Source organism: Orcinus orca, chromosome 6 (assembly GCF_937001465.1).
Source record: "Orcinus orca chromosome 6, mOrcOrc1.1, whole genome shotgun sequence".
Classification (NCBI taxonomy): domain Eukaryota; kingdom Metazoa; phylum Chordata; class Mammalia; order Artiodactyla; family Delphinidae; genus Orcinus; species Orcinus orca.
Genome location: NC_064564.1, coordinates 34,621,926 through 34,639,647, shown reverse-complemented (window position 1 = coordinate 34,639,647; position 17,722 = coordinate 34,621,926). Strand labels below are relative to the sequence as shown.

At 37.7% G+C, this 17,722-nt stretch overlaps 1 protein-coding gene across 5 annotated transcripts in view; it reads right to left on the bottom strand.

The window, feature by feature from the left end:
- The window catches only part of FANCC (FA complementation group C), a 263,362-nt gene that overhangs the window by 223,559 nt on the left and 22,081 nt on the right, over positions 1–17,722 (bottom strand). The gene's annotated exons all lie outside the window — the stretch shown is intronic.

The window sequence follows — 17,722 nt, the reverse complement described above, 5'->3', positions numbered from 1 at the left end:
ACCTAGAATCAACATGTTCTTAGCTCTTAATATTTTCTCTTCTCTTTCTTCAACAGGACTAGCAGTTGGCTTCCTTTATAAAATCATTTAAAAAATGTTTTATTAGTACTTCATAAGAACTATTGTGTAAGCTCTTATGATGAGCAGACAGCAAAGTCACTCTGAAAGGCAGACTCTGAGGCATGAGTTAAGCTTACTCACTAAGTCAGCGCCTCATGCCCACAAACTTGCCTCACAGTATCGATTACTCAAATATGAGTCTCAGCAAAACTACAACTTACTGCATCTCATAGATTTTTGAAATCAATTGCAAATAGTCAAAACTGCACATGTTAAACCTGAAACTATCTAAAGTCTACTGTATATTATACTGAAAACCCTCTATATCACACTCCAATTTAAAATGAAATAAGGATCATGATATAGACACACTGATCTAATATATCAGGAGGCTTCATTGCCTAGAAAATAGAAAAGAGACAGAGGCCCCAAATGTCATGTCTTTTGGATGACAAAGAAGACTGTGATAAAGTGAAAAAAACATATTTGAAAAGAAATGTACTCTTTTTTTCATTGCTCCTTTAGATTCCACATCAAACCCATATATCTTTGTTAAGTATTTTTTTCTTATTCAAAGGTAATTTATTTGGATTTTCCAATAGGGTTCCAGTAAAGCATAAATTAGGAAATTACATATCCTTATTGGATTACAGTATGTCAAGCATATTAAACTCCCCTGAGCACAGAAATAAAAGTGCTCTCAGAAACAACAGTTCTAGACAACACCACCTGAGGAAAAACACCTGGTTAATAAAAGTAAATATCCATTCTAACAGGAGGGGATTTAGGGGCTAAGTGCTAAAGAGGGCAAAGAAAACTTTTAGGCTGAAAGTGGAGAAAATGCAGGTAGGGTATATTGAGTTAGCCAAACAAGCACAGGTCATGTATTGGGACAAGACTGGGCTGGCTTTAAAGCTGGAGTATATACCAAAATAAAGAACATTAAACATGAACACCAGCATTCACATTCAAGTCATTCACAGCTAGACTGGGGCAGGCTAGCTCTCCTCCACAGAATACCTTATGGTATGCTCTGCCTACATTTTTCAAAGTTGTAATTAGGTTCAAAGGCAACTCATGGCTTTATTGGTTTCAGGAGTGGAGAAATGCCTCATGACTCTAGTCAATTCTCTTTTAAAAACCTCCTAAAATCCCTTTCATTTTAAATGGTAAAATTAGTCATAGTCAATGAACTTAAACTAAAGCTGCAGTATGAGAAGTGTTCTGTGGAATGGGAGACTCAGCAGAACACTTAATCCAGACTTGGGGTGTCAAGGAAGGTTTCCAGAGAAAAAGAGCTGAACAACATGTGAGGGTTCATCAAGTGAACAGTAGGCAGAATGCTACAGGTAGAGGGAACAGCATGTGCGAAGACTGAGGCAAGAGGACCTGTCAGTAGACAAAGCACAGACTAACAAGAGAGCTGTTTTAGGATCTTGCCAAATCAGGAAATACTCCTTTCTCTGGGAGAGGCCAACACTGACTTCTTTTTTAATCATGAAAACAAACGTTTTAGGGCATCTAGAGATAGAGACCAGCCAAAGGATTACTCTACTGGTGCTTCTGTATTCTGACCTCATCATTTATATCCCTCCACCAGAGACATTCCTTCCTTCCTTCCTCCCTTCCTTCCTTCCTTCCTTCCTTCCTTCCTTCCTCCCTCCCTCCCTCCCTCCCTCCCTCCCTCCCTTCCTTCCTTCCTAAGATTTTCAGGAACCCCAGTGTCTTAAGAGGGAGACTTACCTACAGCCAACCTCTGTTGGCATGTTTGGGCAACTGCTTCAATGGGAGCTGCTGTTAAATCTTTTATTACCTTGTCTGGAGAAAAATGACAGGCTGCGGTGACATCTAATCACCTCCATTACTTTATTTGAGTCAGGCTCAATAAAGTAGATACCCTCTCTATAGTATGTAATAAAAACATTAAAATAACATCAAGCATAACCTCTAGAGATTTCTCAATGGAATTTGCCAACTAGTACAACTATTTGCTACAATATGTATAATGTATCTTTAGGAAGAAGGGCACACAGCTCTGACTGGGGTTTACTAATGGACAATAGACCACAATAAAATTTCTGGCTTCTCATAAGAAAAGCATCATGAATGATAAGTGTTAGGGGGACTTCAGGCTAAAACAGTAAATTTGACCAAGGCTGTCACCTTGTTTAGGCAAGCAGTAGATGGATGTGAAAGAACCTTATAAGATTGGTAAGGACTCTGGACTATATTCTAAGAGCAATGGGAAGCCACTGAAGAATTTTTAGCACAAAAGTGATATAATTAGGTTTGTATTTTAGAAAGATCACTAAGAAGCAGTGTAGAAAATGAGTAGAAAACAGGAAGACTACACTACACTGTAGGATAGAAGATCATCTTTTAGTAATCGAGGCCTAATCTAAATGCATGAAAGAATGTAGAAAAGTGTGTAGATATGAGAGATACTTAAGACGTAGAGTATATAATATTTAGTGTCTGATTGAACATGGCAAAAAAGGAATAGGGAGGAACTAAAGATGGTGTTCAGGTTTCTGACTAGGGAACTAGATGCATGGTACCACCATGTACTAAAAGAGGGAACAGAAGAACAAGGACATACTTAGATAGAAAGATGAGTTCAGTTTACAGCATGTTGAGTGTAAGATACTTGGGGCATCCAAGTGAAAATGTCCAATGAGCAATGGGCTATATGAGTATAGAGGCTAGGAGACAGATATGAGCTGAAGACGTAGATGTGGGAATCATCAAAAGATAGAAGGTATTTAAAGCCATGGAAATGGATGAGCTAACCTAGGGAGGATGGAAAAAAAAGAAGGATTGGGCCAAGGACATAGGGATGTGAGAGCTATGGAGGATTTCGTTGACTTGCAGATATTTAAACGAGGAGGGGAGGGAAGTTAATCGCGACAATAGTCATGTTAAGGGAGCAAGGTCTGGCATTCAGGAAGAAACTGCACTGATTCTCCTGGGACAAATTAGCAGACCTGTAGTAGGGAACAGGAAGAATGTCCACCCATTCTGTTCTTGGCTCTAGTTTCTAGGTTAAGTCTGCCACCTTCACAAAGGACTACAGTCATCCAAAATAAATAATCAGTAAAAACTGGCAAAATCATTGTTGTTCTAGTTTTCTTTTACTTAGTAATTCAAAACTGATACCATCTGTTCAGTGAAGCAATGTATCTTACTTAAATATAAGAATCATTCTTGTACCACTAATGCAATCCAAAAGCCATATCAGGGCAGCACAAACATACAAGTAATATCAGATGTAGTTTCAGCTGCTATAAAACACAGTGATTCTACATTTTGGTTCCAGGCTTTAAAAATACTATAGTATATGTGGTTTTGAATAAGATTCTACATTGTAGTCGGATTCTTAGACTAGTTTTTTTCTATTCAAGTGTTGACAGGAAAAAATATAGTTTTAGTCTGACCTTACAGGCACACACCATTTACCCTACTTTTAACTTGATTTGAACCTTAAAGGTATCCTTGCAAAGCAACAAGAATGTGCAAAACTAAGGTCAATTAATAACTAGTTTCTAAAATCTACTGAATTTTTGCCTGAACAATATCAAATCCCTATAATTTGTAATGAGCAATAATAAAATTAAAAATTTTCCAGTTTCAACTAGGATTTCCCAAAAAATGATGAACAGTTTCTTTTAAGAAATTCTATCTGATTCATCTATATGTCCCTTTAACTGCTTCATTAACAATTATTCTATTGCTAGATATAAGGTTAGATATAATAACCACATTCAGACATTTTAGTAAAAAGGTGTCCAATTCAATACTGAAATTATTATTCAAATTTAACTGTCTTCTAGGAACAAAACCTTGTTTTCTGAGGCCCAGAATAGGTTCTATCCCTTAGTACTTAACATTTCTTCAAATAAGAGTAACTAACAGTATAGCCCTGTTTATTACCAACATAAAATATCTCTGTATACTTAAAACTCAGCTCCTTCTGAAAGTCTTTCCATTTTTATCTATCATCCATTCACAATGTATGTGTCACTGACACCATAGTTTCTTACTGTCATGTTGGTTTATCTCTGCTGGCGTATTTTTCTTGCACCTTCTACACAGGCAGGTACCTTTTCCCACAATGCATCATGAACTCATGGGAAATGGGGACTTATCATTATCTCTTTGTAAGGCTTTGCACACAAAAGCCACTTGATATTAGTGTCCAACTGATTCTACAGTCTCCCAAACACGACGAATCAAAAAGAAATTAGGTTCTTTAATGTCTTATTTAATATTATATGAAACAATTAGCAGATGGTATATTTACCCCCACCTCCCTATCCCACCCTCCTGTCCCCACCCAATGAAAAACTAGATCATTAGATGCAAGCAGAATGAAAATCTGATTAGCATAGGGCTGATTAAGAAAAAGGAAAAAGTCTGAGGAATCAGAAATAGGGAAAATGTCAGAAAAAATGAGCAAAGTAAAATGACTAAAGGGAAATTTAAGCCAAAAAAATTAAAAAGGAATAAGATAGATAATAATAAGGCAATAATGTCAGATGATGACCAAGAAAAAGAAGCCTGTAGGAAATAAATTTAATCTCTTGCTTAAACTGATCACTAAACCACAGCTCACAGGACAACTAACAACTTTCAAATCCCAGTCCACCGACGTGTGGTTATCCCACCGTGGTGCTTGTTATGCCAAATATTACTGCTGACTTGGGGTGCTCTTGAGTCAATTGAGAGGACCACCATCATTTCCATTCCCTGCCAAGAGACACATCAGTGACTGGGGGCTGGAACAAGAGCCAGTGGCAAATATACCACAGCAACAGGCTAAGGACTGCACAAAAGAAGTCTGGTATTGAGGTTAAAATTAAATGAAATGGAAGAGAAATAAAGACAAGGGAGGATGAGAAGAACAAACACAGCACCAGTGTGGGTTCTTTCTACACGCTGGGAAAAGCAAACATCTGGAATTATTTGGTGCTGAGTACCACCAAATTTAAGACTTTGTTACTCTCTTGCAATTATTTCTTAGTAACCATACAAAGAAAAAATAGACCTAAAGGCTAAAATGAAGAAGAGTGGTTAAAGTGGGTATAACAACAACCATTAAACACACACACACACACACACACACACACACACACACACACACATTTTTAAAGTAACAGAGCAGTGAACTGCACAAAGAATATTCCTGACTGACTTGGAGAGATGTTCATCCTAAATTCTGAAGTTCAACGAGGAAGCTGCAGACAAATACATATAATAACATGATAACATTTTTGTCAAAATATGCCTGTACAAACACAGGAAACATCTTTAAATGATTCCAAAATAAGTGCTGGTATTATGAGTGGTTTTTACTTCTTTTTCATTTTTCCTGCATTTTTTAATGTAATTATTGATAAAATAACAACAATCCCCTAAAATAAAAGAAAAAATATCCCCTTGCAGGTCATTCAGTCTTTACCTTGAACTAAATGGGTATTCAATCTACAAAAACCCCTTTTACATAGAGCACAGCTTTCAGAAACCTGCTCCCACCCAGTGGAGAGGAGGGGCCCCAGGCCAAGTCCAGTTGCATTATGGTGGAAAAAACACAAGCTGTGAAGACCAATGAAAAGACTTGAATCCAGCAACTCTATTCACTAGTTCAGTGACCCAGGGCAAATTACATGAAATTTCTGAGTGCTACCTTCACCTGGCTTCAGGAGTGGAATAATACATACCTCACAGGGTTGTTTTGAGGATTATCAAGACCAGCTCCCACATATGACAACAGACTGGTGGGCTAGGTACCAGGGAGATTTTGACCCTTCTGAACAATGTTACACTGTTTATCATCTCATGAAACAATCTGCTCTGAATCATGCCACACTGTTTGCCACTTCTACTGACCTCCCCTCAGTCTATGATTCCTCAGACTAATTAGTGTTCAGCAGAGCAACCTGTACTGATGCTTGCTTCTACAGCATCTGTGTCTACTACCTCCAGGAGAGAGCAAACATCCAGCGGAGAAAAACAGGGAAGCAGGCATCAGATAACAAAGGCATGTTTATCCAAGTTCTTTGTCCTACAAATATATAAGCAAGCCCAGAAGGAGTAGAAAACAGTTCTTCTAGGGGCACATACTGCAGAAGCATGACCAAATGAATAGCTTGATAATTGCAGATATTGTTACAGACTCAGCTTGACATATTATACTTTAACAGAGTTCGCACTGTAATTGGTGTCCATTTCTTACTGTTATTATTTTAAAAACTTTAAGGATGCCCACCAAAAACTTTAGTATTCATAAGTATGCCTTGAACCTGCAGAAGTTTGGAACCACTGAGACAGAAAATAAATAGTGAGAGGTTTGAGGCAACTATCTAGAAAAGTGCTGCTAAGAAAGACTTTCCTCAATGATGGAAAATTTTTCTCTATATTTATGTCATCCAATACCATAGCCACTAGCCACATGGGGCTACTGAACACATGAAATGTGGCTAGTACAACTGAGGAACTTAATTTTTAATTTTAACTAATTTAAATTAATTTGTTTCATGAAATATGGCTATTGACTATGGTATTGGATGGCACAAATTTAGAACACTGGTTTAATGACTTGTGCTAACTCAAAAAAGGTGGTATGTGGATGAGTTAGCAAAGTTTAAAAGCTAACAGACAAGAAGAGAAACAAACAAAACACACACAAAAACAACAACAACAACAAAAACCCAGCACCATGTTAATATTTCTCTTGCTTCACACAGGATTCACCTTGATAAAGCTGAGGTCCTACTCTGATCTCAACTTGTCATAGTCAGCTCAGGCTGCCATAACAAAAAACCATACACTGGGTGGCTTCAACAACACAAATTTATCTTCTAACAGTTTTGGAAACTGAAAAGCCAAAGATCAAGGTTCTGGACAAACCGGCTCCTGGTGAGATCCTCTTCCTACCTTGTAGATGGCCCCCATCTCTCTGTGTGCTCACATGACCTCTTCTTTGGTGGGTGCAGGGAAATAGATCTCTTATCCTCTTTTTATAAGGCCACCAAACCTATTAGATTAGGACTCCACCCTTACTTCATTAAACCTTAATTATCTCTCTAAAGGCCCTATCTCCAAATACAGTCACACTGGGGGATAGGGCTTCAATGTGTGAGTCTGGGGGTGGCAAAATTCAGTCTTTGCACAAGCTTCCACTCTCCTATAACTAGCTTTTTATTATGAGTTCCAATATTCCATAAGCCATATTTCTTGCCCTTAATTCATAATCTTCTAGAGGCTTAGTTTTCTGCCTTCTCTTACTATACCACCAGTTTACACCTGAGTAAGGCTTTAACCCTGTCATCAGACAACTCTGAAATTCACTGAGATTAAAACTTATCTTTGGCCCTCAAAAATGACTTCTTACCTCTTAAACTGATTATGCAGAAAAGAGTTTTTTAACATAGCAGGCCTGATACTGCTCTCCTTAGAAAAAACTGTTTGTAAGGTTGGCCCCTGGATAGGGTCTGGGAACTTGGATACTGGAAGAGTTCCCACCTCCCTAACTACTAAGAGGGACTCTCTGTGCCCGAACTGTTTGTACAAACAATGTGATTGATGCTGAACATCTGCTTTCCTTCTGAGGGTCTGGAATTTTGGTACTTGCTAGACATACGATAACTACGGGACCAGCCCCCAAAATAAACCTTAGGCATTGAATCTCTAATGAGCTTCCTTGATGGATGACATTGCACATGTGTTGTCACAACTCTGCTAGAGGAATTATGTGAGTCTTGTGTGACTCCACAAGGAAAAGACTCTTAGAAGCTTGTGTCTGGTTTCCTCCAGACTTCGTCCCGTGCACCTTTTCCCTTTGCTGATTTTACTTTGTGTTCTTTCCCTGTAATAAATTATAACCATGAGGATAACTACATGCTGAATTCTGTGAGTTTTCCTAGTAAATCATCAAACCTGGGGGTTATCATGAGCACCCCCAACATATCAAACCACAAACATTTTTATATAAAAAAAAACTTGCCCCCCATCTCTTAGAGAACATTCGCCCCAGTTACAGAAGCATTAATCCTGGAGGTCGAACTCCAAATACAGGAGGGCCAAAGAAAACAAAGGGAAGGATATAATCAACAAAACTTTTTTTTTAACAACTAAAAGACAAGCATTTCCAGATTGGAAGGGCTGAACAAGTGCCCAGCACAATGGATGAAAAGATGTACCACAGTATGTCATCACGAAATCATAAAAGCACTGGAAAGCAGAAGGAAATGGAACAATGCCGCCACAATTCTGAAAGAAAATTATTTCTAACCTGGAATTCTATATCCAGACAAACTATCAATCAACTATGACTAGTACAATGACACATTCAACAGTCAGTGACCAAAAATAATTTACCTCCCACACACCATTTTAAGAAGAAACTAGAGGATGTGCTCCACCAAAAGCAGGGAGTAAACCAAGAGAGAAGATATAGTAAAGAAAAGATATAATATCAGCGAAAGGATAGAAGAATGGATGATAATGAAGGAAAGTCCGAGGATGGTTGCAAAGACGTTTTTAAACAAGAAAGGAAGGGCCTATTTATATCTGCCCAGATTACCATCTCAAAATACAGAAGTTTATGTAAATACCAAAAGAGATAAAAGAAACCTCCACAAACTCTTAAATTAAAAGAAGGGGGAAGGAGGCAAGAAAGAAGAGGGAGGCAAAAACAACAGCAGCAGTCATAGTGGTATACCAATTTTTTTTTTTTTTTTTTTTGCGGTACGCGGGCCTCTAGCTGTAGTGGCCTCTCTCCCATTGCGGAGCACAGGCTCCGGACGCGCAGGCTCAGCGGCCATGGCTCGCGGGCCCAGCCGCTCCGTGGCATGTGGGATCTTCCCGGACCGGGGCACGAACCCGTGTCCCCTCCATTGGCAGGCGGACTCTCAACCACTGTGCCACCAGGGAAGCCCACCAATCTTTTATGTTGATAGAAATATCCAAAGCTCTTTTGAATAAGGGACTACCAAATCAGCTCTGCGCTTTCAAAATTACCGACTTTAGGTTACAACATGGTACTTGACAATGGTTGGCAATTCTCCTGATCAAAAAAATATGTTCAACAGAAGTTAAAGAACAAATGTAAATGAGAGATTCCACTGGCCTCTTTTGATAAATGTTGCCTCTTTTTATTCAGGGACTAGGAATAGCTTATCAACAGACACATAACCATTCTATTACCCAATTTAAAGGCTCCCTCAAAATTCTAGTTAAGGGCTTCCCTGGTGGCACAGTGGTTGAGAGTCTGCCTGCCAATTCAGGCGACACGGGTTCGTGCCCCGGTCCGGGAAGATCCCACATGCTGTGGAACGGCTGGGCCCGTGAGCCATGGCCGTTGAGCCTGCGCGTTCGGGGCCTGTGCTCCGCAACAGGAGAGGCCACAACAGTGAGAGGCCCGCGCACCGCGATGAAGAGTGGCCCCTGCTCGCTGCAACTAGAGAAAGCCCACGCACAGAAAAGAAGACCCAGCACAGCCAAAAATAAATAAATAAATGAAATTTAAAAAAAAAAAATTCTACTTAAGAAATTTAGTAAAGGCAAATGAATTTTAAAATCTAGTCAACAATAAACAAGCGAACAAAACCAAAACAAGCACCTGCCTCCTTCCCACCACCCCCGCCCCCCGCCAGAACTATTTGGCCCGATTCATTCAAAAAGACTCCAGTGGACCTTTATAGACCCTTAAATTTGACCTTTATATACTCAAAATTCATACAAGATTTCATAGGAAATCAGAGCACAGAATGTAACTCTAGAAAATATATTGCTGAATGATACCTAACCAGTCATATCACTAAGTGGAAAATGAGGAGAAAAACAAATTAGAGTGGTGCAGATTTTGAATGCTTGTCCCACCCTGGTCTAGCTGAAAGACAAAACCACAAGAAACAGGCTCAGAATCATTTAAATAAAATTCTTTCTTTAAATATAGCACTCTAAAATGTCAAACTACAAAAGACCCCGAATAGCCAAAGCAATCTTGAGAAAGAAAAACGGAGCTGGAGGAATCAGGCTCCTGGACTTCAGACTAGACTACAAAGCTACAGTAATCGAGACAGTATGGTACTGGCACAAAAACAGAAATATAGATCAATGGAACAGGATAGAAAGCCCAGAGATAAACCCTTGCACATATGGTCACCTTATCTTTGATAAAGGAGGCAGGAATATACAATGGCAAAAAGACAGCCTCTTCAATAAGTGGTACTAGGAAAACTGGACAGCTACATGTAAAAGAATGAAATTAGAACACTCCCTAACACCATGCACAAAAACAAACTCAAAATGGATTAAAGACCTAAATGTAAGGCCAGACACTATCAAACGCTTAAAGGGAAACAGGCAGAACACTCTATGACACAAAACACAGCAAGATCCTTTTTGACCCACCTCCTAGAGAAATGGAAATAAAAACAAAAATAAACAAATGGGACCTAATGAAACTTAAAAACTTTTGCACAGCAAAGGAAACCATAAACAAGGCGAAAAGACAACCCTCAGAATGGGAGAAAATATTTGCAAATGAAGCAACTGACAAAGGATTAATGTCCAAAATATACAAGCCGCTCATGCAGCTCAATATCAGAAAAACAAACAACCCAATCCAAAAATGGGCAGAAGACCTAAATAGACATTTCTCCAAAGAAGATATACAGATGGACAACAAACACGTGAAAGGATGCTCAACACCACTAATCATTAGAGAAATGTAAATAAAAACTACAATGAGGTATCACTTCACACCAGTCAAAATGGCCATCATCAAAAAATCTATAAACAATAAATGCTGGAGATGGTGTGGAGAAAAGGGAACCCTCCTGCACTGTTGGTGGAAATGTAAATTGATACAGCCACTATGGAGAACAGTATAGAGGTTCCTTAAAAAGCTACAAATAGAACTACCATATGACCCAGCAATCCCACTACTGGGCATATACCCTGAGAAAACCATAATTCAAAAAGAGTCATGTACCACAGTGTTCACTGCAGGACTATTTACGATAGCCAGGACATGGAAGCAACCTAAGTGTCCACTGACAGATGAATGGATAAAGGAGAGGTGGCACATATATACAATGGAATATTACTCAGCCATAAAAAGAAATGAAATAGAGTTATTTGTAGTGAGGTGGATGGACCTAGAGTCTGTCATACAGAGTGAAGTAAGTCAGAAAGAGAAAAACAAATACCGTATGCTAACAAATGTATATGGAATCTAAAACAAACAAACAAAAATGGTTCTGAAGAACCTAGGGGCAGGACAGGAATAAAGACGCAGACGTAGAGAATGGACTTGAGGACATGGGGAGGGGGAAGGGTAAGCTGGGACAAAGTGAGAGTGGCATGGACATATATACACTATCAAATGTAAAACAGATAGCTAGTGGGAAGCAGCCGTATAGCACAGGGAGATCAGCTCGGTGCTTTGTGACCACCTAGAGGAGTGGGATAGGGAGGGTGGGAGGGAGATGCAAGAGGGAGGGGATATATGTATATGTATAGCTGATTTACTTTGTTATACAGCAGAAACTAACACACCATTGTAAAACAATTATACTCCAATAAAGATGTTAAAAAATAATAAAATAAAATGTCAAACTAATACCATCCTAAAATATCGACTATTTTTAGTGTCTTTTTATATTTTAATTGACCAATGCAATTGGATTCCATTAATAGCTAATTTTTGCCTAATTTAATTCTAACAAACTCACTTAAGTTAAAAGACCATAATGAAAGAATAAAAATATTTATACCATATTTTTGCATTCCTACAATTCAAAAGCAACAGTATCAAATTTTTTCAGGCTGTGAATAAACATGCCATACTTTAGGCTAAAAGCATATTTTATCCCAAAATTAGAAGTGAAAATGAAGCTCAAAAGAAATGACCTCCCAGTCTTGAATTCAGTGGCATTAATATTAATGACAATCCCACTCATTTCAAAGGCATGTCCCAGAGTGTTTATATTATGAAAAATGGGTCTGGAATGTCATCTTCAGTAAATTTTAAACTGTTTAATCTGAGGTTTTGCTAGATTTGTAACAGCTGCACTTGTGTTTACAACTATAATTTACAGCACGGCACTCTTTTACACATTTTTTTTTTGGATATGGTTGGTACAAACATGCTGTACTGATCAATGGAAATGAGTTTGGTATCTCTCTATAGCTACAAGTTTAGTCAGAATATAGTTTTGTTTTGGATTAACACTGTAAAACAAATGCATCATGGACCTTCAGAAGTCTTATGGTATTGGTTAAAGAAGGAAAAGACAAAAACTTCCATTCATATACAAACATTTGGAAAATGACTCAATTTGTGTTTGTTGAATTCAAATTTTGTTTGGGGAAAAGATATGCATATCAAACACACTGTGGGTCTAATCTGTTTGCTGGCATTCATTGAGGGTCTCGGGGCACATTACCAAGCAGAAACTGGTTGGGCAGTATTCAAAAATTACATTTCTTCTAATGCCTCTATTTACACATAGAAAGATGAAACAAAAAAGCCTGCCAAAGACTTTCTTAAGAATGCTTCAGGGGCTTCCCTGGTGGCGCAGTGGTTAAGAATCCGCCTGCCAATGCAGGGGACATGGGTTCGATCCCTGGTCCAGGAAGATCCCACATACTGTGGAGCAACTAAGCCTGTGTGTCAAAACTACTGAGCCTGCGCTCTAGAGTCCACGAACCACAACTACTGAGCCCACGTGCCACAACTACTGAAGCCCATGCCTAGAACCCGTGCTCCACAACAAGCCACCGCAATGAGAAGCCTGCACACCTCAACAAAGAGTAGCCCCTGCTCGCCGCAACTAGAGAAAACCTGCACACAGCAACAAAGACCCAACACAGCCAAAAATAATAAATAAAATAAATAAAGTTATTTTAAAAAAAAAGAATGCTTCAATAGGAAGCATCAGCAACCCTTGATGTGGAGTTGCTGGTGCAATGAAAAGAGCACTGAAAAGAGTTAGTTTCTCAGGGTAACACTCAACAGCTTTGTCACTAACCTCATCTTCCTCCTCTGCAAACATTTCAAAGAGAAGTTATTACTGAACGTGAATGTTTTCTGCTAAAATCAGTTGAGACTGGGTAACCAGAAATGCTCAGCTCTTTTAGTAACTGAAAAGGTTATCATGCCATAAGAATTAAGACACATGTAAAAGCTGCACAATAGAAGTAACCCCAGCAGTTCTCTAGTAGCTATCTTCTTTTTGGGCAATCTCTCGGGAACCCTTAATCCTGGTCGAAATTAATTTTTTTGAAAAAGCTCCACTCTATGTTCCTTTTTGTTTTAATACCTGTCTTACCTTGGTACATATGGTTACTGTAAGAATCACGTACAATCTATATGAAAATAATTTGGAAAGTATGAAACATATTTAGTAGGGCTTATGACCAAGGCAATGTTAGAAATGAACCAAGACCCAAAAGTAGTGGAAAAAAAAGAAGCTTATAAAATCAATGAACTTCACGGGGCTTCCCTGGTGGCACAGTGGTTGAGAGTCCGCCTGCCGATGCAGGGGACACGGGTTCGTGCCCCGGTCCGGGAAGATCCCACATGCCGCGGAGCGGCTAGGCTCGTGAGCCATGGCCGCTGAGCCTGCGCGTCCGGAGCCTGTGCTCCACAACGGGAGAGGCCACAACAGTGAGAGGCCCGCGTACCGCAAAAAAAAAAAAAAAAAATCAATGAACTTCTTAAAAACATCAATAGAACAAAAGCTCTGATTTCTAAAGGGTATATGGTATATTATTGTTCAAGATAATAATAATAAGCTTTTTTCTACAAGTATGAAACTTTGAACTCACCAGAGAACATAGACTACTGTAGTAATTTCCCCAATAAGTATGATAAATTTGTTTTGAACTACCCATTGTTTTTTCTGTCAGTTTGGCATTTCAAAATGATTCAAAAGTTAGTAAATCACTTTAGACAAAGGTCATAAATTCAAATGTCCACAATAGGTAAGTAAAATGAGTAAAGCAATCAGATGGGCTTGAAGCAACCAGGAGACAAAGCACTATCCAAAGAAGTCGGCCAGAACTTAGCTCCTACCAGCTGCTGCCAAATAAAGAAGTCAGATTTAGTGTTGCCAGATTGCTTTTCATCTAAAAGATAAGCTGAAAATATGGATTTTTAAAGGTAAAATAACATAGTATTTAAATGTAGGTAAATGACTCAAAAAAGCTTAAAACATCATGCAAGCCACACATATCTGCAAAGCAGATCTGGTCTCAGCTTTATCATCTCTATCATGTTTGCTCTATATAGATCTATTTAAAATACCATTACAAGATTGAAAAGAACTTTGGTGACATTTTTTTAATGCTTCAATTATACTACGAGTCATGTTAATGTATTCAACAGAGTTTGCTTTTTCCTATAAAAATTATTACCTGAACTTCATCAAGCAAGAGAATTCATCTGGCCAATCGCAAATGGAAAACAGTAAACGATTCTTCTTTTACCAAATACCCAAGTATGCCACGACACCCTCTCCCCCCAATCCATCCTGGAAGGTAACCTCAGCTAGAAAAGGAATCAAGTCTACTTTGCCCACTATTATATCCCCAGCACCTAGCACAGTGCCTAACTCATTATAGTTGTATGTGACAGAGTTTAACAGTGCTCCCCACATCTGGGGCAAATGAGTATTTCCCAGCTCCTTGGTAGTTAGGCTGGCCATAAGACTAAGTTCTGGCCAAAGGAATGAGAGCATAAATGATGTATACTACTTCCAGGCCTGGCCTCTAAAACATCCTGTGCAGTAGTCTAACTTCTCCCCCAATATACAAGGCTGGAAGTAAAGGACTGAGTCAGTGCAGCTAGAAAATGGAAGGAGCCCAGAGAAATTGGGGACTCTGCAGAAAATCTGTCATGGAAATATGCACAAAAGAGACATCTGACATACAGGGGCCTGTGACACCAGCAAAAATTAGCACTTGTATTATGTTAAGCCACTGAGATTTAGGATTTTGTTACCACAACTAGTATTTACTTTGACTAATACTGTGTTCAATATTTGTTAAATGAACACCTAAATAAATAAACAAATGCCTTAGGCAAGAATCTAGGCGTCAAAAGTGCAAAGATTCCTGTTCCTCTGAGTTGGTTGACAAATGCTAAAGTAATGATGTTCAACCCCATTACAGACATTATGGCTTGAATTTCAAAACATAGGAGATTGTGGAAAACAACCAGAAAATTAGCACAAAGGCAGTCAAAACAGTTAAATGAGAATAGAATCTCCAAGAACTTATGTGTACCTCAACAGAGGCAGAAAAAGCATGTAACAAAAATTAATATCCATTCGTGTTTTTAAACATCTCATCAAACTAGGAATACAGAAAAACTTCCTCAGCCTGACAAACGACATCTACAAAAAACCTACTACATGTTACATTATACTTAATGATGAAAGAAAGAATACTTGGAAAACTCAATATTGTTAAGCTAACAATTCTCCTAATGTGATCTACAGATTCAATGTAATCCCAATCAAAATCTCAGGAGGGTTTTTTGGAGATATGAACAAGCTAATTCTAAAATGTATATGTAAATAACCTAGAATAGCCAAACAACTTTGAAAAGAACTATGTTGCAGGACTTACACTACTTAATTTCAAGACTTATAAAAAGGCTATAGTAATCAAGGCATATAGACATGTATATAGACAGTGGAACAGAAAAAAGAGTTCAGAGATAGAGCCACACATACACTGTGTGATTTTTAAAAAGCTCCAAAGCAATTCAACAGGGAAAGAATAATCTTTAAAGTATGGAACAACCGGAAAGGTACATAAAAAAATGAACCTGATCTCTTTCCTCATACAATACATAAAAACTGAACTCAAAATGGATCATAGACCTAAAATGTAAGAGCTAAGCTGGACTTCATCAAAATTAAACTTCTTGTTCTTCAAAAGATACCATTATAAAAATAAAAAGGGAAGCCATAAACTGGGAAGAAAACATTTGCAAATCAGGTATCTGACAAAGGACTTGTACTAGAGAAGTGCAATTTAAAATGACTGTGAGCTATCACTACAAACCCATTAAAAGGGCTAAAATTAAAAAGACTGACCATACCAAGTATTGGTGAAGATGTGGAGCAACTGGAAACTCTCATATACTGCAAGTGGGAATATAAAATGGTATAACCCCTTTTGAAAATAACTTACCAATTTTTTTATTGAAGTATAGCTGGTTTACAATATTGTGTTAGTTTCAGGTGTACAGCAGCAACTTCTTAAAAAGTTAAGCTTTCACCTACCCTACAATCTAGCCCTTCCACTCCTAGATTTTTACCCATGAGAAATAAAAGCTATGTTCATTGAAAGACTTGTACATAAATATTCATAACAATTTTATTTGTATAGACAAAAAATGGAAAGTACCCAATGTCCATGAAAAGGAGAAAGATAAACTGTGCTATATCCAAACAATGAAATGCAACTCAGCAATAAAAATGAACTAGTAATACATGCTATATAACACAATTATCAAAACAATTATACTAAGTGAAAAAAGACCCAAAAAAAGAAAAAAAGAGTAGGTATCATCTGATTCAATTTGTATAAAATTTTAGAAAATGCAAATGAGTTTACAGTGACAGAAAGCAGATTAGTGATTGCCTGGGAATGGGGGAAGGGGTAGAGTGGAACAGGGGAGAGGATGACAAAGGAGCACTAGGAAACCTGAAGGTACGATATACATGTTCATTATCTTAATTGTGGTGATGGTTTCAAGGATGTATGCATATTTAAAGAGTACAATTTGATGTGTTTTGACAGATCTGTAGTTCACTGTCTATCAATAAAACCTCAGTCAATCTGTTTCAAAAAATAATTAAGGTATAGTCAGATACTCATAGCTACTGTGGCCACAAAACAACATAACCAAAGATTGTTCTAATCAAATATAACAGTATTTTCAAACACTTGTCTTATTTTAACTATTTTGTCTCAAAAAAAGATAATTCTTTAAAAACTCATATTATTTTAAAGGTAAAGAAATTAGACAAATTATTTTAAAACTTAAAGAACTTAGTGCAGTATTAGCCATATATTAAATGTGTACTGTACACACTTGTAGAACTAAATGGAAATACAGATCTTTCATATAATGAAATAAATTTCTAGCTTTTAATATAGTTCCAAAGGAATGTCACTACCAAATTCAAGACATTGTTCACTGCACTTATCTTAATTTATAATCATTCAATTTAAAAATAAAGTCATTCTTATTACAGTACTTCATATAAAAGTATTTTTATGTGTGTTACTTCTAAAACTGGCTGCACAGTTTCAAAAAAATACCAATTCATCAAAATACTTATCAGCAAGCAAAACTTTCACTAGCTTTGCCAACATCTTTAGTATAATGACTAAGAAGTCTAATGGTGCTGATCAGAATCAGAAACAGGATATTTTTCTGTGTGCCAAATACTGCAGAAAATACCACTTGATAAATAAAATATCATACTGTTATACCACTAACACAAGGTTACTTACTCTCAAGGCCTATGATTACAGATACACAGCTAACAGCTTCAAATAAAAGCAAAAATGAGTCTCACTAGAAATTGGAAATGTCCAAATACACATTCTATATAGCCTTTTGTTATAAATGCTG